Raw genomic sequence first — 25,402 nt, forward strand, 5'->3', positions numbered from 1 at the left:
AAACTTTTAGATGCCCAGGGTATTTCTTAAAGCTGTAGGACCCCTTGTATCGGTAGTCTCCTTACCACTGTGACTCGATTCATGCTGGAACAGCTTTTAACCCATAATGGATGGCCTGAGCTAGCCCTGAATCCTTGTGGATGGGTGGTGTAATCTGTCATCTAATGACAATTCTGGAAAGCCCTGTTGAGCAGAAAACAGAAAATTGTGTCTCTATAGCCCCACCATAGTTTGCAGATTCAGGCCGCGTCTCCGAAACGTGTGTCAACTTAATATTTGGGGGCCGAGGTGGGGGTTCTCTTCCACATAAAGGCTTTCCCAGCATGTTCACAAATGGAGCTGAGTATCCCTTTCCACACTTAACACCTTCCACCTGTGGATTCAGTGACTCAACTGAGAGGTTCATGTTTTAACCCCTTGATTGACTAAAGGTTGAAAGATTGGAATTTTGCTTTAGGGTTTTGTGGGGTGGTATCTGTTGGACTTCACCCCCACCTCCACATTTTTTCTCAGAAACTTCTGAGCCAATTGGCTTTTCTTGGAAAGCAGAAATTAAATTTCATTGGAGAAGCACATCCAAGGAAAAACGTTCCCTTCTCACTATTCATGAGAAGGAAATGTGGTCATTCTCTCTAGTTTGTGGATTTGTCCTTATGGAAAGCGACTAATGTTCACAGAAAATGTTAACTAAAGGGAGTAAGTTAGAAAGCACAGCCAAAATAAGGTGGATCTGAGCCGGGGATGCATTCTCAAGTACTGTGAGCTCCCAGTGAGCATAGTTGTTTATGCTTAAGTTCCTACATTCTATTACTTTTCCGTTCTCATAGTTCCTTTAATGAAACAGTAAAAACCAAAACTCTAAAATTTTCCTAATAATGAAAGAGGGTACCTCTTCTTATCTCCTAATTTCTATTTATGCTGATTAAAACAGCTTACATTTTTCTAACCTAGATCACTTAAAAACTTCCCTAACTCTCAGGGTACTTATTCTTAACAGTCCTCAGGTAGTTAAATCATTGTGAGAAAAATTATCCTTCCACACTCCATGATATTGATATCATAGATATTGTGGCAGTTCATCTTAGTCATTACCATAACTTATCTAAAGTGAGCACCTTTTAAAAAGGAGACTTCTTCTGATCTGTGGAGATGTTCAATCTATAGACAAAAAGCCAGGAAAAATATGTTTCCAAAGGAGATATCTTGACCTCAAATGAGTCATGATCAAGTGCCCTTGAATACGCTGCCCTTTTGAATGTAGTCTTCAAATCCTTAAATAGAATTATGCTATTGCAGAGTTAGGGCCTAATCTTACAACTCATGTAATGTAATATTTAGCTTGATACTTGTAACCCTGGATAGTACCCCAGATTGGCAGAGAATTCGCTTGCACAGAGCAGCAAGTTCCACATTAGACCAATCTGATTATTAGAAAGTAATTTCTTAAGTTGACTAAAATCTGTTTCAGTTTGTTTTGACCCATTTAGTATATATTTTTAATCATCTCCAATTTGGGGATGGGTTTTCTACTCCTGATTTATTAAGCTTCTTATCTGCTAGTAATAGATTCTTTTTTTCATATGTAGCACTTACATCCTTTCCTTATCTAGTCTTCATATAGTTGACTTTACCAACCAAAATTGGAGACTTTACACTCTTTGGTCTATTTTTCTTTTCTTTTTTTTTTTAATAGAGGCATGTTTTATTTATTTATTTATTTGTTTGTTTTGTTTATACATGCACTGGGTACAGTCAGAAGCGCGGGAGGGTGAGAGAATTCACCAGAGCCAGAGCGGGGAGCATAACAGGCAGAAGGACCGAAGTACACTGCTGAGGGAAGCAGCGGGCGGCAGGAGAGGTCTGCGCGCCATGTGGGACCCTCCTCCGGTGGCCGGGGAGCAGCCGGGGATCGAACCGGCGCTGCAGAGGCCGCTGGCAGCTTCGCAACCCAGCACTCAACCGCTGCGCCACTGGGGAGGCCCTGGTCTATTTTTCTTTTCGACATATTATTTACAACATACATTTTAATCATTCAAGCTTGTCTTTGCCTTTTTAGGCCCTGATTCAGTTACCCAGCTTATTACCTGGCTTAATTATTATGCTCTTTTACAATAACAAACAGGACTAATAGAAGTTAAAGGAAGAAATTAAAGTCAAGGTAAATTTCAAGTAGACCCTATACAGAAAGGGGATTTGTCCCCAAACAGAGCAGCCAGATAGTCTTTTCTTGTCATTGAGTGTGTTTGCCTCACTGGTTTATGAGTATATTCATCTGACCATGGTTTCATGTTCTCTGGCTTTAAAGTGTTAAGGCACTATCAATCAAATGATAATTTTTTAAATATTCAAAACAGAATGTCTGAATCATTTCTGTATAGACTGTAATAACATAGTGTCATTTAAAGCTACAGAATTTCATTAAGAAGCAAATTAGGTGTGGATAGCAAAACTATTCATCCTTTCTCACCTGTCCTGTCTATTCTAAATTTCTTATCTTAAGGTAGAGAATTAAATGACATTTTGAATATACACGCTTTCATGATATTTTACATCTGTATAGCAATTCAGCGTTAAAGTGCATTTACATGCATTTCTCATTTGTCAGATTTCTGGGTTTCAAAAATCTGCTGTTAATAATAATGTGAATTAGTGCAACTTAGACTCTACCTCTTTGTCACCTTATATTTTCTGTTTCCAAATTTATAAAAGTAGATTTGCATTCATACATTCATATATCAAATATATGAGCATATTTCTATCAAAATATAAATTTATGTTTATGCTAAATCTTGAGAAGGACAACTGAAAGGCTCACTTACTAACTGTCTTGAAGTGGCATGTACACTCCAAGTGGTAATAATTGCTTGTCTTTAGTAGTTCATAATTGGAAAGTATAATATGAGGCCACTGGGAGATTCTCAGTAGTTATTTGATTATTCAGTGGTATTATCTATGGTTTGTATTTTCTTCTGTTGTAAAACATTAGGCAAATAATGCTGAGGGTCATCAGAATTTGAACTTCAGTTGATTTTAATTTTAGTTTACTTTATCAAACCATGGGTGCCTTCTATTAACGAAGCACAATCTAGTATTGGGGGAATACACAAATAAATATAAACAGTCTCTGCCCTTGAGGAGCAAAAAAGATGCTCAATCAGCAAATTCTGGATTCTAAATCAGGCACACTCTGGTAAGTATTACATTAGAAGGATGAAGTCATTATGTGTGTTTTAGCAGCTTTTGCTGCATAACAGATCACTTTAAAACAAGAATTATTTACTGAGGTCAAGTTTCTACAGGTTGACATGTTTAGGGTAGGTTCAGTGGACTCACTCAAACCTTGAGGTCAGCTGCTAGGTTGGCTTGGCACTTCGCCTTGTATAGCATGTTTTAGTTAGGCCAACTCTTCTCTGCTCCATCTGATCTCTCATCCACCAGCAGCCTAACCCAGTCTGATTCACATGGCATCTTGGCCGGGTTCCAAGAAAGCAAGAGGAAATGTGCAACCCCCATGAGATTTGTACTTGAAACTAGCACATCATCATTGCTACCATTTTCTATTGGCTTGAGCTAGTCACAAGGCCAGCCTAAATTCAAGGGATGGGTGCATTTGCACTCTAGTTTATACTCTCATTGGAATATAAGACAAGTTTTATATAAATGATGCAAAATAGATAATGCAAATCTGGAGCAGGACTGTATTTATAAATGACCCCTCATTTCATGGGGGTCATGAAATGAGAAAGGTTTTTATGGACTTAAATAGTTATAAAATATTTCATGGAAAAGGTAGGGAGTTAAATTGAAAGAAAGTCAGGCATTGATGAGGAAATTTCAAGCATTGAAAATAGCCAGCGGGCCTCCCTGGTGGCGTAGCAGATTGAATGTAGCGCTATGAAGCTGTCTACAGCCTCTGCAGCGCTGGTTTGATTCCCAGCCAGCCAGGGAGATACCCACATGGCGCAGCAGACCTCTCCTGTCTCGCCCACTGCTCCCCTCAGCAGTGTACTTCAGTCAGTCTACCTGTTCTGTTCCCCTTTCTGTCTCCGGTGAATCCTCTCACTGTCCTGCGCCTCTGGCCTGTACCCCAGTTCTTGTATAAAACAAAATCTTAAAAAAAAAAAAAAAGAAAGAAAATAGCCAAGTGTTTTCATATAAAAATTTGTGTTTAGGGCCTCCCCTGGTGGCGCAGCGGTTGAGCGCTGGGCTGCAAGGCTGCCCGCTGCCTCTGCAGTGCTGGTTGGTTCCCCTGCCGCCAGTGAGGGTCCCATAAATAAACAAACAAACAAACAAATAAATAAATAAATAAATGAAAATTTGTGTTTATGTGTGTGCATATTGATTTCACTAGGATCTAGACTATCTTTCCTCCTCTAAGTATGAGGCTAATCTCTTTAAACTCTTTAATTTCTCTTTTTTTACTTCTTATACCTTATTTTTACTGTGTAGCTTCCATATGGACCTCCTTTTTTTTTTTTTTTTGATGACCTACACTTCTCATCAAATGCTGTTTATTGCAGGCTACGTTGACACTCACTGTGAGCAAATCTTCACTTCCCACAGTAATTATTTACATTACTTAATTTATGGCTATTCACCTTACATGCTTGGCCAGCAGGAAGAGGTATGAGTGTGCTTTCTTCTTTAGCAACATCATATTATTTTTGGCAGCTTGGCCCCAATTATCATTTACTTCCGATATACATAAGTTTTTATAAAGCTGAATGAACTAGATTGTGACATTGCATCAGATCTCCTGAATGGAGCTTGTTGGCAACGACTCTTATGCAGCAAAGTCATCCCAAGATATCTACAGCTTTTTTTAGATTGGGCTGGTGACATTCCCTCTAGGCCAGTTATTCCCCAATTTCTAAACCTTTAGTCTAAAGTAAACACAGTGCATTTCCATTGCAGGCACTTAACTTGCCTTAAAAACAACTGTAGGACCTGAGAGAAATAATTGTAGATTTCTTTGGAGATGTTGAACAAATTCTAATCCTATTCCTGTTAGAGTGATATAGTAAAATCAGTACTGTCGGTTAATACCAGCTAGGAAGACCTAAGCATAACCTAAAAACCTAGCTGTGTCGAATTGCCCCTCCAATTTCCCGGCCCATCTCCGTCCTACTCAATAAAACTTAACTTCGATTGAATACACACATATATCACAAACTTATTTTTGACTTGTAACAATATATCAGACAAGATTTGGTGGAAGGTGAATGAAGCATATGTACATATGGAGAAAAATGTAACCCCAAAGTTATATAGACATATAAATGACTGATAAATTTAATAAAAAAATACATATCAGACATAATAAAAATGGTATGTAAACAATAGAATGTCTTTTTTAATGCTTTCATATTTGCCATTCCAAACAATCCCTAATTAGGAGACTACCAACATAGGAGGCCATGGGGTGGGGTAAGGTAGGCCCACACCTTAAAATCCCTCATTTCAATTGTCTGTTTTTCATCACACCGCCTTCAAGCTATATTTGATTGGAAGACAACTATCTCCCAGAAGTGCTGCTTTTTTTTTTTAAACTTAAAATGTGTTTTAATAAGTTAATCTCCGAAAAACTCCAGAGGTATCAGGGGAAAAATAAAACATCGTACACCAATAAAAATGTATAGCATAACTATCTAAGATAGGCAAGCTTAAGAGCTACTGCTTTGCCTTCAGCATACAGCATCAAGAAAAGCTGTGGACAGCAACATTATAGAAACAAAAGGGCCATCCCTGGGTTGTCCTGATCCATTAAAAACAGAGGCAAGTTAATCCAAATTTCTTTATGAAAATATGCTAAAATGAAAATCTCTTAGAAAAAGTATCTTCCTTAAGACACAAAGGGGGGTAAGATATGGAATACAACAGAACCAATTGTATGCTCTGTGACCTCTGTGGACATTTGCCTGAGTTGCTGCCTGGGAGTGAATGTAACAGTGGGGCTAAGGCTACTGCATGTCCTTCTTACTGCGGTCCTTAACCGGCTGGAATGTAACTTGAGGTATTTGGGGGTGGGGGTGCCTTGTAGTTGTCCTGAGTGTTTATTGCGTAGTTGCCAAAGAGCGGTGTCTGAGACAATGAGAAATGTGGGATTAGGCAGTTGGGAATTATTTTTATGAAAGAATACTCTAGTGGAGGAAAATAGTGTTGTATGTGAACCCTAAATAGCAAGTGCATGGACTAGTAATGGTATCAGTAGAAATACTTCCCAAGTGCTCACTTGAAATACTCTGTTGACCTTCAGATTATGTATGATCTTGAATTTGGGCTGTAACAGTGGGGGGAGTCATCTGTACCAGCTTCAGAAATCAAATAGCTTGATAACTCATGGAATTAGAAGATGTCATTATTATGACTAATATGGGCGGTGGGTTGGAAGGCATGGATTCAACCATAAAGTACATTATCTTGGAAAAGATTATCTGCACTGCTAGTATGACAGCCTGTATTTGTGGTTAGGTGTCATTTCAGAAATGAAATTCAGAGTTATCATATCCCAAAGACATTGGTGGCCAGAAGAGGATGTAGTAGATACCAGATCACCTGCACAGATCTCTGTGCTGATGATAGCCATTAAATATCCCTGCAGATCATAGTTCATGTTTTGACAGGCTCAATAAGCAATATAGAGATAGACTTCCCTAATCAGAAGGTTTTCATTCATCATTGAACACTATGCCTTGCATGGTTGAGGCGGATATAGTGCTATGATGGTATTTAGTGGATTAGACATATTCCTTGCCCTCATGGAGTTGACATTCTTGTTAAGTTGCCGGTGCTTGTGAAGCATGCCTTTTCAACGTTCTGCTCTTTCCGGAATCGCTCTTTAGGTGGCCCTGGCATTTCAGGGGGCTGCCATTTTATCTAGATTTTGGCTCTTTTTTAATTAGTGCAATATTGGTTCATTTTAGGGACAGCTGCAGTGTTTTCTGGCAAGATCCCCAGCACAAGGCCAAATCTATTGTACACTTCTACACAGGCTTTCAGAAAAGGACTTTGAGCTATGGTTTGGCAGCCTGGTGTAAATAAGATGGACAGCTTAAAGTGCTTCAAAATGTGGTCCTTTGGGTTTTCAAAACAGGTTTTCCTGGTTGTTTTGGCAAAATTGTTTTGCCCAAGTTGATTTGACAGACACCCATAAGCTTCAGAGCAATACTTTTAACCTCAAAGGAAGCTCTGATGACAAATAATTCCTGTTCACAAGGAAGGGAGAACTAACACCTTTAGGCCTGGTTATGTGAAAATACATGAACAGGAACATTTCTGAGAATAGGTTTGCTGAACTAGACCTTTGACCACATATAAACCAGGTTGGATCAGCTTACACAGGATGTGCCATAGCTACTGGGCTGCTGCTGTAATCTCTGCAAATCAGGTATGTCTCCTTACCATGCCTGAGATATTAGTAATGAGAGTCGTCATGAAAAATCTATGCCAGTAATATGTAACACATTCCTAGAACTTACTGAATGTCCCAGGTTGATGATATTATAGTTTATTTTAAAACTGCTAAGATTTCGTATCACCTCATACCAGCCTAGTAACTGGGGAGGAGGTGAGCTCTGAAGTTCTCTCAGGACTTCCTCTAATTTAGCATAGAGTCTGTTTTTTTTTTTTTTTTTTTATTCCCCAGACCAGGATCTCATGGAATAATATTAAAGGCAGAGTATAACTCTTTGGCATATAAAATCTTGTAAAGTGTCATGTGAGTGCTAGAAAAAGACCAGACATTTATTGAGAAAGTAACATCATAGTGAGGTGGAAAGGTCATTTTCTATTCATTATCCTCACACTGTGAAAATCATTTTAGCAACTCAGAGGTCTAATTTTTTAAAGCCCTGATAGAGTTGTTTAAGAAGCTGGGAGTTCGAGGAGAGGAAATCAATGTTAGTAGTGAATGCTAACCACAATGAGAGCCTGGTAGCCTTATGTGAGGTAGACTCCTTAATGACCTCTGAAAAGAGAGCAGTTGGGATCCTTGAAGGGAGGCTGGAAGGTCTAATGAACTATACTGTGTGTTTTCCAGTGAAGGGACCTTGTATACTACCTGGCAGGAATATAGGTAACATACACTTGGTTCTTTGCACAGTTGTGCTTGGTAGAGAGGTAGCTTGTTGTGAACCTCACTGAGAGCCCTCCCTTTAGACAGTGAGTGTCTGGAAATGCTGATTCCTGAGTATAGGCACTGTGAGCCTTCAGTGTCTTCTCACTGTATTAATGACAGTGTGGATACAAGCAGTGAGTAGAGGACCTTCTGTTGGGAGAAGTTGTGAACATTATTTTGGTAGCAAGAGACAGTATGCCAGGCTTTTGAGTTATTTTTCTCATGACTAGCACATTGGATTGGGCCTTTGACTCATAGGCCTCCCAGGCTAATGGTATCTATTATTACTGTCAACATGAATTGGCAAAATCCTAGGTTAGATGGGAAGTCAACAGAGTTGTTAAGGGCTTCCTGGACCCAGAAGAAAGTTTTGCCACTTAGAGGTTCTGTCAGAATATAGGACAGACTTTCCAGTAGATGCTAGAAGGATCTTTTCCTGAGATGTGAGTCTATTCTGTGATAATCCTTCTATCACTTTGCTCCAATAGAATGACTGTAACTTGAATGTAAGTGTCTCTCTCGATAGCCTCAAGTCTGTCAATTCAGAAGCTAGAGTTTCATTCCAATTTCAGCTCTTGTGTGAAGAGCTAATAAGCACAGCACTGTAAACTACTTGACAATTTCTACTTTGGCTCATAAACAGCCTTGATGATCCTCTTATGCTATATCACAAGTGATCCAAGTAATCTCTGAGGCAACATGCCTAAGCTGGCCAGAGGCACCACACCACAATCTGCTTCTCTCAACAAGCCAAACCTAAGGCACTCGGGAACTTTCTCCCTTACCTCCGACACACAGCATGAATATGCATACCTAGAATTTGTGAATGCCTGAGACAGTCCAGTCACATCTCCTGGAGAAAGGACTGGAAAGTCACCACCAGTGGTTTTCCCTGGGAGTACCAGTGTTATGAGAGACTCTAGTGCTGGCTGGATTCAAAGCAAATAGGTTTTGAGCACAAATCCCCTCCCCACTGAAAGCACTCTGCTTAGTGTCCTTCCAGAGGATACTCAAAGGTCAAGGGAAATGCAGCAGAGCCAGACCTTGGAACTAATGTCGAACTACTGCATCCTACTGCCGCTGGAGGGCAGCAGAGAGTGACATCAAAGAGCTAGGAGTCATAGTTACAAGCATGGGCACCTGGGGAACAAGGATCAAAAAAAGCATCCAGAACCCTGATTCAAAGATTAAAACCTTCCAGGGAAGGTCAAGGACCAGAGAAGGGAAAATATGTGCATTGACAAGAAAGAGGAGCCTGACAGTGTCACTAAAGATAGCAAAAAGACAGCGTTAAGTGTCAAGTCCAAGGGTGCAAGTAAAAATGGAACAGTAACCCAAGGAAGGAAAGAACTTCAGTGGGAGGCAGGTCAGAGTGAGTGAGTTGAGAAGACAAAGGTAAGTCAGGAGAGATGGATTCTCTGAAGGCAAGCATTTCTTTGAGTAGCTTTTTCTTGATTAGTCAGGATCATTTCTTTCGTGGTTTTTCTTGATTTCAAGGCAAAATAACTTGTTGAGAATGTGGAGAGAAGTGATATGACATTCTAAGATACGACCAAGGTATTCTGGTACATGAAATTGAACTCAAATGTGAAACCCTTCTGGATATTGTTGGTCAGTTGTAGCTTCTGATATTCCCTTTTCATAATTTAGACTGTAACATTTGCTGGGGGTATCCGGTGTAAAAGAAAAACAGCTTCTAGAGGCTAGATATATAGGCAAGATCTCAATAAATCCAGGGACTTAGATCTATTCCCAGTAGGTTAGAAAGAGTAGTTTGGAGTCTGTTCTAAATGCTAAGAACTTAATCATCCAAATCCCTTAAATATGGAGGAATATGCCTCATAGGAACACAGTATCTTGAACTCCTAAATTTCAGAAGACCTATATTGGGTGTTAGGACAGCATAGTTAAGAAGTTTGGAATTGGGGCCTCCCTGGTGGCGCAAGGGGTTAAACCTAAGCACTATCAAGCTGTAGCAGCCACTGTAGCATGAGTTTGATTCCTGAGTTAGATCCCCAGCCAGCAAGCTGCCACACATGGCGCAGCAGACCTCTCCTGTCTCACCTACTGCTCCTCTCAGCAGTGTATTTAGTCGTCCTCCTGTTGTGCTCCCCACTCTGTCTCTGGTGAATCTTCTCAGCCCCGCACCTCTGGCCTACACCTCAGCTCTTGTATGCATAAATAAATCTTTTTAAAAAAAGTTTGGATTGAACAGACTTAGGTTGCTACTAGTTGTGACACTTGGCAAATTATTTGACCTCTCTCAGTGTAATTTCCTTTTATCTAATTATAAAATATCAACAAACGTGATTACATTATCTTATTTAATACTACCTTCAATATTACAAGCTTATAACTTATTTAAAAATTCATTTTTATAACCTAGGATCTGATCTCAATAGGTTAGTTCATAACAGTTAAATAAATTGTGATATATCCATGTAAATATGAATAAATAAGAAGAAATGAACTGTTGCTACATCCAATTCTAGAATTTATATCAAATCTGTAAAATGCAAACTAATCTATAGTGACAGAGGTTGCTTGGGGGCAAGGGGACAGGACTGAGTACAAAGAACCGCAAGCAAGTTCTTGGGATGGTAGAAATGTTCTTGGTGCTGGTAACAAGGATGTATATATTTGTAAAATCTCATGGAGCTATTCACTTAACATAGGTACATTGTATTGTAAAGTTATATCTGAATAAAATTTATTCAGAAAGTAGAAGCCTCAAGTTAAATTTTAGAATGTTATAGAAAATTCTAGAATTTATATTCTTTTGTATACCCTTTTGTGTATGGTTTCTTTCACTCAGCATAATGTTTTGAGATTCATCAATGATAATGAATATATCAGTATTCATTTCTTTTTTTAATGAGTGATATTTCTTTATATGTAAATATAAGAATATATTTGGTTATTTGGCTGCTATTATTATGAACATTTTGTTGTTTCCAGGCTAGACTATTAAATAAGCTGCTAAAACATTCATGCACAAGTGTTTGTGTAGATATGTTTTTATTTCTCCTGGGTAATACCAGGAGTTGAACTGTTGAGTCTCTAGTAAGTGGATGTTTTACTTTACTCTATCTTTAAAAATGTCCAACTGTTTTCCAAAATGGCTGTACCATTGTCCAAACCACCAGTGAATTAAAGTTCCATTCGTTCTACATTCTTTTCAATATTTGGTGCTGACAGTTTTTTTGTTGATTCATTGAGGCACAATTTGCACAGAGTAAAATCCATTCTTCTTAGATACACAGCTCTCTAAAGTCTAAAGAACTTATGTAATTATGTAACACCACCAAAATCAAGATACAGAAAATCTCCTTTATCCCTCTTTGCAGTGAGTCTCTGACCCCACTTCCAGCTCCTGGCAACCATTGCCCTGATCTCTGATGCTCTTGTTTTGTCATATAAATGGACTCATACTTTTAATTTTGGTTTCTTTCACTTAGTATGGTACTTTTGAGGTTCATTCATATTATTGATCTATTAGTAGTTCATTTTTATTGCAGAATAGTATTTCACTATGGGAATTATTTGTTTACTCATTCACTAGTTGATGAATATTTGGATTGTTTCCAGTTTGGGGATATGACGAGTGAAGTCACAATAAATGTTTATGTATGCAGACATATGTTTTCATTTCTTGAAGTACTTGGGAGTGGGATGTGTGAGTCAAACTGTTTTCCAAGTAACTAAAATTTTGCATTCCCACCTGCAATATTTGGCAGTTGTAGTTGCTCTGCACCCCTGCATGTACTTGATATTATCATTTTTTTCCACCATCCTAATAGTGTATTTGTGGAGGTTTAAGTTCGTTTTTCCATGATAATTGATGTTGAACAAAGTTTTGTGTGTTTATTTGGCATCCATGTTTCTTTGGCTGTGAAGTATTTATTCAAATCTTTTCAGTATTAGAAATATTTTTATTATTGAGTCATAATTTTGTAGTTAACAAAATTTGTAGTCATAATTTTGTAGTTTAATTTTGTAGTTAACAAAATTAAAATATATGTGTCATATCTCATGAGATATCATAATTATCAGCTGCTTTTGCTTTTAATTTTCTTAACAATATCTTTTTAAATGTTTGTTTTTTATTTTAATGGCATCATTTTTTCCTCTCATGACTCATGCTCTACGTCCTATCTAAAGAAATTTTGCCTAACCCAAAGTCACAAAGGTTATCCCTTTTTTTTCCTGAAGGAGTTTTATGTGGCAGATATTACATTTAGGGCTATGATAGTACATTTCAAGTTAATTTTCAGTATGATCTAAAACGTGGTCAGAGTTCTTTTTTTTAAATATACAATATAGGGGCAGACCGGGCGTGCAGGGGAGCGCGTCCCCGGCACCGGCATTTTGCAGCAGGGACCTTTCTTGCTGGAGAACGTGTGAACCCAGCAGAAAGCTCACTGAGGAGACAGAGGTAAGCTGGGAGGCTTGCCCACACCGGCACCTTCTAGCCTGCAGTTCCAGCCCAGAGGGGAGCAGCACCCACCGCTGGGGCAGACCGGGCGTGCAGGGGAGCACGTTCCCGCATCGCCATTTTGCAGCAGGGACCTTTCTTGCTGGAGACTGTGTGAACCCAGCAGAAGGCTCACCAAGGAGACAGAGGTAAGCTGGGAGGCTTGCCCATGCTGGGCGCCTTCTAGCCTGCAGTTCCAGCCCAGAGGGGAGCAGCACCCACCACTGGGGCAGACCAGGCGTGCAGGGGAGCGCGTCCCCTGCACTGGCATTTTGCAGCAGGGACCTTTCTTGCTGGAGACTGTGTGAACCCAGCAGAAGGCTCACAGAGGAGACAGAGCAGGGACCTTTCTTTGCTGGAGACTTGTGAACCCAGCAGAAGTTCCCCAGAGGAGCCAGTGGTGAGCTGGGAAGGTCACCCAAGATGCCGGCCAGTACCAGCAACACAGTGTCACAAGGACGGCAAATTAGAAAGCAGGCAGTAGGGAGTAGAAAAACCACATGCAACCCAGCAACTCCTCAGCAAAAAAGCACACCGCAAAAAGAAAACCATCTACCAGATTGCAATGACAGTAACTTAGAAGAACTTCTGAGCCTTCCAGATAGAGAATTTAAAATTGCTGTGATTAAAAAACTGACAGAAGTCATAAAGGAAAACAATGATAAGGGGAAAATAATTAATGACCAGAAGAATGAAACTGAGTCCCTAAAGAGGGAAGTAAAAGAAATGCAGGAGATCAAAGAATTAATGGAGACACTAAAGAACTCTGGGAAAAGCAATGAAAGCAGAATAGATGAAATGGAAGAACGAATAAGTACTCTTGAAGACACAGAAATAAAAAGAACTAAAACAGAAAAGGAAGGAGAAGTACGAAGGAAAAAGACCGAAGAAAGACTTCGGGAACTATCTGACTCCATGAGGAAAGGAAATATAAGAGTTATAGGAATCCCAGAAGGAGAGGAGAGAGATGTAGGAACAGAGAAAATATTCATGGATATAATTGAAGAGAACTTCCCAAACGCGAAGAAGGATCTGAAAATTGATATACAAGAAGCAAGAAGAACACCAAACTTCCATGACGAAAGGAAAATACAGCAAGACACATAATAGTAAAGCTCCCAAGAATCCAAGACAAGGAAAAAATAATGAAACTAACAAGAGGGAAGAAACAGATAACATTCAAAGGGAAACCAATCAGACTGACATCAGACTTCTCTGAAGAAACACTACGGGCAAGGAGAGAGTGGAGGGACATAGTCAACAGACTCCAAGAAAACAGATGCCAACCAAGAATACTCTATCCCGCAAAGCTCTCCTTCCTCTTTGAAGAAAGAATATGGACCTTCCCAGACAAACAGAAACTCCGGAATTTCATTGCAACTAAACCCCCACTCCAAAAAATACTACAAGGAGTCCTAAAGCCAGAACCTCAGAGGGACGAATAACAACAAAAGAAGGCCAAAGAAAGTTATTAAAAGAATAAATAAATAAAATCAAAGGAAAGACAAACACAATGGCAAATACAGATGCTAACATATCAATACTAACTCTAAATGTAAATGGACTAAACTCTCCAATAAAAAGACACAGAGTTGCAGGCTGGATTAAAAAACAAAACCCAAACTTTTGCTGTCTCCAGGGAACACATTTAGCTGCAAAGGATAAAAATAGACTCAAAGTTAAAGGATGGAAAACAATTCTACAAGCAAATGGACCCAAAAAGAAGGCAGGAACAGCTATACTCATATCAGATAAAACAGATTTCAAACTTAAAAAGATAAAAAGAGACCCCAGTGGTCATTACATTATGATCAAGGGGACAATACTTCAAGAAGAAATAACACTCATTAACATATATTCACCAAACGAAGGAGCACCAAAATATATCAGACAACTATTGGCATCTCTGAAAACAGACATCAGAGAAAACACATACGTAGTGGGAGACTTCAACACACCACTATCAACAATGGATAGATCAACAAGACAAAAAATAAGTAAAGACACTAAAGCTCTAAATAAGGATCTAGAGTGCTTGGGCTTAACAGACATATATAGAACACTAAACCCAAAAAATCTGAGTATACATTTTTCTCAAGCGCACACGGATCATTCTCTAGGATCGATCATATACTGGGGCACAAGACAAACATCAACAGATACACCAAGATTGAAATCATATCAACCATCTTTTCTGACCATGAAGGCATCAAGCTAGAAATAAACCATAAAAAGAAGGCAAGGTACTCTCCTACCTCGTGGAGATTGAAACCCACACTACTGGAAGTCCACTGGACTAACGAGGAGATAAAAGAAGAAATTAAAAAATTCTTTCAATTGAATGACAAGGAGGACACCAATTTCCTAAATGTATGGGATGCAGCAAAAGCAGTAATAAGAGGAAAATATATAGCAATAGATGCTCACATCAAGAAACAAGAAAGAACTCAAAGAAACAACCTAATCTTGAAGCTCAAAGATCTAGAAAAAGAACAACAAAAAACCCCAAAACCAGTAGAAGAAAAGAAATAATAAAAACCAAAGCAGAAATAAATGAAATCGAAACTAAAAAAACAATCCAAAAGATCAATGAAACCAAGAGCTGGTTCTTTGAAAAAATCAATAAAATAGACAAACCCCTAGCCAGGCTCACAAGGGCAAAAAGGGAGAAAGCACAAATAAATAGGATAATAAATGAAAGAGGAGAAATCACAACGGACACAGCAGAAATCAAAAGAATAATTAATAACTACTATGAACAGTTATATGGAAACAAGTTCAACAATCTAGAGGAGATGGACAAATTCCTACAACTCTACAATCACCCAAAGCTAGATAAAGAAGAAATAGAACACCTAAACAGACCAATTACAATTAGCGAAATTGAAATGGTAATCAAAAACCTCCCCAAAAACAAAAACCCAGGACCTGATGGATTTACAAATGAATTCTACCAAACATTCAGAGACTAACTGGTGCCTATCCTTCACAAACTCTTCCAAAAAATTGAGAAGGAAGGTATAATACCTAACACGTTCTATGAAGCCAACACTAATACCAAAACCGAACAAGGACAACACAAAAAAAGAAAACTATAGGCCAATCTCCCTAATGAACACGGATGCAAAAATCCTCAATAAAATTTTAGCTATCAGAATCCAACAGTGTATCCATAAGGTAATTCATCACGACCAAGTAGGATTCATTCCAGGGACACAAGGATGGTTTAACATCCGAAAATCAATCAATGTTATCCAACACATCAACAAAAAGAAATATAAAAACCATATGATAATATCAATAGATGCTGAGAAAGCTTTCGACAAAGTGCAACACCCATTCATGATAAAAGCCCTTGAAATTCTTGGTATACAAGGAACGTATCTCAACATCATAAAGGCCATATATGACAAGCCAACAGCCAGTATCATTCTCAATGGTGAAAAGCTGAAAGCATTTCCATTAAGATCTGGAACAAGACAAGGATGTCCACTCTCACCACTGCTTTTCAATATAATACTGGAAGTCCTAGCCAGATTAATAAGACAAGAGAAAGACATAAAGGAATCCAGATAGGAAAAGAAGTCAAACTATCACTATTTGCAGATGATATGATAATATACATAGAGAACCCCAAAAACTCCACAGAAAAACTAATTCAACTCATCAATCAGTTCAGTAAAGTGGCAGGATACAAAATCAACACGCAAAACTCAGTAGCCTTCCTATATACAAACAATAAATCTGAAGAAGAAGAAATCAAAAAAACCATCCCTTTTATTATTGAAACAAAAAAAATCAAATATTTGGGAATAAATCTAACAAAAGAGGTAAAGGACCTATACAAAGAAAACTATAAAACACTGTTAAAAGAAATAGAAGAAGACACAAAGAAATGGAAAAACATCCCCTGCTCATGGATTGGGAGAATAAACATTATTAAAATGGCCATCCTACCAAAAGCAATATACAGATTCAATGCTATTCCAATCAAAATTTCAATGTCATTCTTCAAAGAAATAGAACAATTATTGATGAAATTCATATGGAATCACAAAAAACCCCAAATAGCCAAAGCTCTCCTGAAAAAAAAAGAAGGGAATGGAGGCATCAAACTCCCAGACTTCAAACTCTACTACAAAGCCATAATCATCAAAACGGCATGGTATTGGAACAAGAACAGACATACAGACCAATGGAATCGAATAGAAAATCCAGAAATAAACCCACAGATTTATGGTCAACTAATATTTGACAAAGGAGCAAAGACTATGCATTGGAGCAAAGAAAGTTTGTTCAATAAATGGTGCTGGGAAAACTGGGTCGCTACATGCAAAAGAATGAAGCTTGACCACTACCTCACACCATATACAAAAATCAACTCAAAATGGATTAAAGAACTAGACATGAGACCTGAAACCATAAGATACATAGAAGGAAATATAGGCGAAACACTACGTGATTTGCATATCAAAGACATCTTTACAGACACATCACCCAAAGCAGTGATAGTGAAGGCAAAGATCAACAGCTGGGACTACATCAAATTAAAGAGCTTCTGCACAGCAAAAGAGACAATAACAAAAACAAAGAGAAACCCCACCAACTGGGAGAAAATTTTTGCACACAACACTAATGATAAAGGACTGATCACAAAAATCTGCAAAGAGCTGATGAGACTCAACAACAACAAAGAAAATAATCCAGTCAAAAAATGGACAGAGGAGCTAAAAAGAAACTTCTCTGAAGAGGAAATGCGAATGGCCAACAGGCATATGAAAAAATGTTCAACATCACTTGCAATCAGGGAAATGCAAATCAAAACTACCATGAGATACCATCTTACACCAGTGAGAATGGCACATATTAAAAAAACTAGCAACAACAAATGTTGGCGAGGTTGTGGAGAAAAAGGAACTCTTCTGCACTGTTGGTGGGAGTGCAAACTGGTCCAACCACTATGGAGAGCTGTTTGGAGATTTCTGGACCTACTAAACATAGAGCTTCCACAGGATCCAGCAATTCCACTCCTAGGTATTTACCCAAAGAACACAGAAACATCAATTCCAAAGAACACCTGCACCCCTATGTTTATAGCAGCACTATTTACAATAGCTAAGCTTTGGAAACAGCCCAAATGCCCAAAAATAGATGACTGGATCAAGAAGATGTGGTACATATATACCATGGAATATTACTCATCATTCAAAAAAGATAAACACATGCAATTTGCAGCAACATGGATGGCGCTGGAAGGGATCATGCTCAGTGAAATAAGCCAAAAAGAAAAAGAAAAATACCGGATGGTCTCACTCATAGCAGGAATCTAGAAAACTTAAATAATGGACCAGGAAAATGAATAACTATAAGAAAGTGAAAATCAAAATCAACAAAAACTATGAACCAGAGACACTTTTTGGGGGGTGGAGGGCGGGAGGGGAGGGATTGGGGTCAGAATGGGGGGATTGCAATTGTATGGGGAATATAAAAATAAAATTTATTAATTAAAAAAATAAATTAATAAATATACAATATACAATTTTTCCAACCCTGTACTATCTCCATTGATTAGCCTTGACACCATACATACCATATATGTATTAGTCTATTTATGAACTCTCTGTAATCTGTTCCATTGATCTATATACCTACTCTTTTGTTATGTCTTGATATTGCTTTTACATGAAATCTTGAAACCAGATAGTACGTATCTTCCAAGTTTTTTTATTTTCCCAAAATTGTTTATTCTCGGTCCTTTCCAATGTATTTTAGAATCAGATTGTCAATTTCTACAAGACAACTTGCTGGAATTTTGACAAGTATTTTATTGAAATCATAAGTTAACTTGGGGGAGAATTAATATTGCATTTTCTAATCCATATGCATAGTCTCTCTCCATTTCTTTGTCTTCATTTCTCCCCTCAGTGTTTTACAGCTTTTAGAAACTCTTGCAAATATTTTGTTAAATTTACTTCATCGTGGTTACTATTCATTGTAAATAGTATTGTTCTCTTAATTTAAATTTTTAATTGTTCATTGCTGATATATACAGTGGATTTTTTCATGTTAACCTTGAATCTCAACATTGCTAAACTCATTTGTTAGGTATAGTAATTTTGATACATTAGTAGGGGATTTTATGGGTAGACAATTATGGCATCTGCAAATAACAACAAATTTTCTTCTTCCTTTCCAATCTAGATGACTTTTGTTTCTAGCCTTGTTGTACTTATTGTACTTCTACACAATGTTGTGTGGAAGTGCTGAAGGCAGAAATCCTCAACTGGTTCCTAATTTAGTGGGGAAGTACTCAGTCTTCCATCATTAAACATAATGATAGGTGTTTAAGTTTTTATGTCTGTCATCAGTTGTGGAAGTTTCTTTTAATTCTTAATTTGCCTAGAGTATTTATTATGAATGATACATCAGTTTTATATCCCATCATTTAATTGGCTATTATTGTTTTTGAACTTAGAACTTTTGTTTTCTTTTTATATTTAAATTGTAATATATGTATTCATGCTTAACTCCTATTAATCTGATTGACTCTTTAAGATAATGTCTTTATACAAGAGTTAGAAAGATGTCTTTAGTGACTTTTAAATGTGTTGATGGTTCCTATAACAAAGGGTTAATACCAAAGTACACCTGTTAGTGTATTCATGCATTAGTTTTCCAGCAGCCTCACCAATCACCAGATTGTATTTTTTAAGTTTTTTGATTAACTTGAGAAGAGAGTACCCTTATTTTTTATCCCACATATTTTAATGTTATTGTACATAAAAAAAAATATGGAGTGTCATGAATATCCATAAGAGTATGGGTTTACAATGTCCATTTTTCAACTTTCACTGCCCTGTCCTGAGATGGAAGACTTTTTTGCAGTATAATTTGATGCATCTCTAATTTAATTTTAGTTTATTGCAATCTCATAAAAACACCAAAAAAGCAAGATATGAGTGTCTAATTAAGTAGTCTGCAATCATTGTATATGCATTTGAAGGAGGGACAGATTGCCATGCCATTAGAAGTGATGATTCTTGCCTCTTTGTTATTGTTTTCATTAATTGGCCAATGCACTACTTTGCTTCTTAGTTTTATTTTGGTTATTTAGGTTGTTAAACTAAATTCACTCTTAATTTATTCTCATTCTGAGACTAAAACATTTGAGATTCACTATTCATGGTATTTGAGAATCACGGTTATCTAGGGAAATTTAATCCCATGTTAATAATCAGAAAATGTGGACTCTATTGCTTGCCCCCAGTGTTACTACAGAAAAGAGCCAATTAATGTGCTATTGACTGGCAAAGTTAACTTCTCTATTTTCCAGACTGAGCTAAAAAATATGCTTTAGAGACTTAATCTGAATATTGAGGTATTCATCTAGGTCAACCATTAATCAGAGAGGGGCCTCAGAATTCTTTCTAGAGTTCTGATAATTTGGGTCTGGTCAAGGCAACCAGCAGATTCTGTACAGCACTGTTTTGGCCTCCTCATAAACTGCTATCCAGTGACTTGGGACCACAAGAGACTTGGAAAGACAATGAGGAGAAAGTGGTTCTCAGTAGCTACTGAGGCTATATTAAAATAACTATCTCAGACAGCAGTTAAGTTGGCAGCATCACTGCAAGTTTATGTGTGTTATGAGGTAAGGGGAGATGTAATTATTCCTTTAAAAGAATAATACAGCACTAATTTCATCATCTGTCATATTCATATAGATTTTGTGTGAGTGTTGTGTGTGTGTGTGTTTTCATTCATACATTCTTCCCCGTTCTCAATCCAAGTATGATCAGAGTTCCCTATGAGCCTCTTTTTTTAAAAGATTTATTTATTTATGCATACAAGAAATGGGGTACAGGCCAGAGGTGTGGGGGGGTATGAGAGAATTCACCAGAGACAGAGTGAGGAACAGCTGAAATACACTGCTGAGGGGAGCAGCGGGCAAGTCAGGAGAGGTCTGCTGTGCCATGTGGTTCACTCCCTGGCCAGAGATCAAACTCATATTGCAGTGGCTGTGGATAGCTTCATAGGTTGTGTCTTAGCCCCTTGCGCCACCAGGGTGGCCCGCGATGAGCCTCTTAATATCTCCTTCCCTGTAACTCTGGTCCCTTGTAACCTCTCGTCAAAGGGGAAGCTAGTTTTCCATATGCTTTCTCTGGGGTAACAAGTTCCTACATACCAAGTCCATACATCTGTCTCTCTGTCTGGGGGGGCATCTTTTCTTTCACTATCTGCTTGATGCAATGATAATGAAAAGAGACAGTTAATTTCTTTGTTGAGAGGTCATTATAGGCTGTAAGGATAGGGAAGGGGCATGGAAGTGGATATGTTCTTAATTCTTTCTGTTAAATGTGCAGCTGTGTTTTATGCTTACATCTCTTGATCTATTTTATGCCACTGCCACTGAGGATCTTTTATTGTTTTCTTCCATCCTGCCACCATCTAGTTTTTTGTTTTGTTTTGTTTTGTTTTTTAAGTATAATTATGGTCATGTCATCTGCCGGCTTAAAAAGCCTGAGAGCTCACTATTTCCCCACGAACACATATAAACTCCTAACAAAGCAAGTCTGGTCCCTGCTATTCTTTCTAGTCTTTCCTACCACTCTTCCCCATGTCACCTCTGCCAGGACCACTCTTACCATTTTAATCCCCAAAGTGGGTAAACTTTTGGCCCCCTCTGCCTATCACAGAGTGGTCTTTCTTGGTAGAGTGACAAACTCCTCCCCATTCTTCATTCTTCATGGATTGGCCCAAATGTCATCTCCTTTATAAATCCTTCCCAACCGCCTCAGGCAGATTTAATTGTTCCCCCTTTGGGTCCCTGACATTTTGTATGTCCCTTCATTATAAATTCTCTTGTAATTATTATTTGTTTAATCATCTTCCTTCTCCTTTAGAGTCTGAGTTCACCAAAGGCAGGAACCCTGTTTTATTTATCCTTGATTTTCTCCTTCCCCAGTGGGTAACACAGTTACTATTAGATATTATACTTTCATAACTGCTTGCTGAATACATGGACATAATGTTATTTTGTGGTATTTCAGAAGTAAATGGAATTAAGTTGAATTTCTAAATAATATTGGTGCTCAAACTCACTTAAGTAAATCATGCTCATCATTTCCCTCCCACTAAACACCCATAATTTTCACTTTACTTTAATCTTGTTGAATGACGTGTAGAGGGCACAGCTCTGGGGAGGGCAGGATCAAATATGGGGAAAGGGAACTGATCTGGTAGTCCTTGACAACTAGCACATGAGGACTTTCTTTCATGAGAAACACAAGGGAAGGCTACCTAGAGCATCATGCAGCTAGATGCTGAAAAGAAGAATAGTTTTTGCTCCCCCAATAAATTATTTTTTCTTCTCAGATTAAATACTTTGGTCAAAATTTTCCAGTCCTGGAGAGCACCTGGGTTCAAGTGTCAGACATTGCTTCTCTATTTCTATTCCCAAGTGGGGGCCATTTTTCTCAATGCAAATGCACCCTTGGAGTTCATCCAGAATTTCATCTTTGCTATATATATTCCTTTGAGACTTATGTAGCCCTCTAACTGAGTTCCAAAATTAGACCAGAATGTCAACCCAAACTCTGAAACCAATTCAAGATGTTGAAATCTTTCTAGGAATGACTTCAAAAGTAATTTACAAGTAATTCTTGCTAAGGCAGTAAGGAATTTTGAATGAAAGTGATTAATGTGTTGAAATTGTATTATTTTATGCTTTCATACTTATCTTTATCATGCATGGTAGTAAAAAAACTCTCATTATGTTCTATTGTAGCCTTGAGATGTCCTGTAACTAAGTTCTTGATTTCCCATTCTCCCCATAAAAATCTGTTCCTTCTGCAGTTGTTTGCCTCTCAATCAGTGACAATTCTGGTTTTTCTTCTAGGAATAGAAACTTTGGAGTCATCCTCAACTCATTCTTTTTCTCATGTCTAACATCCAGTCTATTAGCAAGTTGTGTTTTCTCTCCCTTCAAAATATATTCAGAAACTGGAGGGGAGAACTATCCTATATTGTGAAAAAATTAATAAGGATGTTTAAAATATATCTACATATACATATACACATATATTCATTCAGAAACAAGACATTTGTAACTATTTCTCTTTTCTTCATTCAATAATAATTGTTTCTCATTCTCTTTTTCCAGTAGCTTCTTAACTGATCTCCATGCTTGTGGCTTTGCATTCTCCAGACTATTCTCAGTATAGCAGCCAGTGAGAAACACATAAGGCAAAAGTAAGATCTTGCCATTCCTCTGTCCAAAATTTCCCAATTGTTTCCCATTTCACTCTTAGCAAAAGCCAAATGCCTTTTAATGACCTATAAGATCCTATAGAGACTTCACACAAACATAACCTTTACCTCTCTGACCTCATCTCCTACTGCTTTTGCACTCAGCTCTTACTATGAGAGCCTCTTTATTGTTCCTTCACCACATCCACTATGCTCCCATCTCATTTGAAATTGCTCTTCCTAGAAGGTTCTTTTTCAGATACCTAAATTGTTTGCTCCTTTATCTTCCTAAAGCCTACATTTAAATCATTTAAAGTTCACTGTCTCGTTGAGGGTATCCCTATTTAAGATTGTATCTTCCCTTTCCCACTCCCATTACCTCTTTCACCCAGCTTCCAAACCAAAACCAAAGTATAATTCTGTCCTCTTCCCTGCTTTATTTTTCTCTGAAGAATTATCATCTTCTAGTATGTTATATATCTTACATACCTGTTTATTTTCCTCATACTAGAAAATTATATTCATGAAGGTAGGAATTTTGCCCTTTTTGTGAAGAACTTTATTCCTACTGCCTAGAACAATTCCTAACACATGGTAAGCCTTCAGTAAGTATTTATTAAAGGGAAAGTGCAATCTCTGTTTGTTTGCCTTAGTTTTAAGTACTGATCAATCTGATGGTCCATTGAAAATCAGGATTTCAGAAAATTTTTGATCAGCAGTGCAAAAGTATGTTATATATATTAGCCATGACCTCTCTGTCTTTCAATGAGGTAGAGAAAAAGATACTCCCTAAAGGTTTCTTTGCTTCATGATATAGCTTGATAAATACCTGCTGGTAAATCTCCCTTCCTGGTAACATGTCATCTCATTTGTTGTTGTTGCTGCTGCTGCTGCTGCTGCTGCTGTTATGGCTCAGGAAAACTCTGAGCCAAATCAAAAATCTGATCACAAGGCTCAAGAATAAAATAGCTGTGGTTTTATGTTATATGCTGTACTTTTCTGGGCAGCATAGGTTTCAGACATTTCTTCATTATATTTCCCACTTTTTAGGAGGTATTAGACCTAAAATGTCTTGGTAAAAAGTCAGATTTAGCAAAGGTAAAACAATCATTTTTCCTTCTTTCTCTTTCCCATAGTCTTTCCCTAGAATCTAGTGTTAATTTTACACACACACACACACACACACACACAATCCTTATGCATAGCTATTGAGTTTTACGTTGTTTACTATCTTATGGCCTTCTAGGCACACTGTACTTCTAGGCCCAGCTGGAGAACTACAGCTCATTTTTTCATACATCATCCCTATTACTTTTTAAAAGTAACAGGTAGATAACAGAGATAATAGAACTGATTATCCTGTAGAGATGAAGCTAGAATTGCCTACAGTGGTAAAGACTGGCATTGTTTCTCCCACATTTTTTCCCTCTTCATTGAGGCTCAAGAATAAAGTGACTGCAAGACTGAGTCCATTTAGCAGCTTATAGCATTGTGCCTCCTATAGACAGCCCTCACATGTAGGACCCTGAAGGGGAATCCATGTACCTGTTTTACAATATAAAATGAAAAGACTAGGTTAGATGATCTTCATGTTTCCTTTGCTCTCTTATGTTCTCTGATTCTACATTATCTCAACTAGCTTCAAACATCTTTTTTTTTTAAAGATTTATTTTTTTATGCATACAAGAGCTGGGGTACAGACCAGATGTGTGGGGGGTGAGAGGATTTGCCAGAGACAGAGTGGGGGACAGAACAGGCAGATTGACTGATGTACACTGCTGAGGGGAGCAGTGGGCGAGCCATGAGAGGTCTGCTGCACCATGTGGGTTGCTCCCTGGCTGGCCGGGGGATTGAACTCATGCTGTGGAAGTTTCATAGGTTGTGTCTTAACCCCTTGTGCCACCAGGGAGGCCTGCCTTTAAAAATCTTTTCCTTCAAGATGGTTTTGTTCCTTAACTTTATGTATGGATTTCTTCAGAATCCCTATAATTCAGTTTTAGAAGATGGCATTTATTTATTTTTATTTATTATTATTATTTTTTTAATTTTATATCTTTTTACATCATTTTTCATTTTTGCACAATGTATGCATTTTCATCTTGGTTATAGTCCCCATACAATTACCACCCTCCCTTGTTTTGATGCTACTTCCTCTTCTCCCCCCAACCCCCGTAGTGTGTCTCTGGTTTGTAGTTGCTTGTTGATTTTGATTTAAAAGCTTAAAAGCTTCCCTATCACTTATGATCCTCAACTAATAGCACAGGAGCCACCAAAATCTTTTAGTTGAATTAACACTTTTTAAATCTACAAATCTATCTCATAGAAAAAAGAGACACCAGCAGACCCCCTGTCTGTTTTTTCCTGTTGAAAAACCGAGGTAAGGAACTTCTTGTCAGCAAAAGAACCTGCCATCTAGGTATTCTAACCTTTCCACAGGTAACTTGCTTTCGGGAGTACTAGCAATGATCTATTATCTTATTGTTTGGAGAAGTATGTTCTTAGAAAAGAGGTCTCTGAATGTTCAGCCAATTTAACAGTTCATTGTCTGAGTATTCTGAGATATT

General features: G+C 37.9%; 1 protein-coding gene across 2 annotated transcripts in view; it reads left to right on the forward strand.

Annotated features, from left to right (window-relative positions):
• Positions 1-25,402, forward strand: part of EXOC6B (exocyst complex component 6B) — a gene marked incomplete at both ends in the record, with an annotated part of 577,226 nt that overhangs the window by 428,246 nt on the left and 123,578 nt on the right. The window lies entirely within an intron of this gene.

The sequence above is a fragment of the Talpa europaea genome, assembly GCF_964194135.1.
Source record: "Talpa europaea genome assembly, chromosome: 6".
NCBI classification, from domain to species: domain Eukaryota; kingdom Metazoa; phylum Chordata; class Mammalia; order Eulipotyphla; family Talpidae; genus Talpa; species Talpa europaea.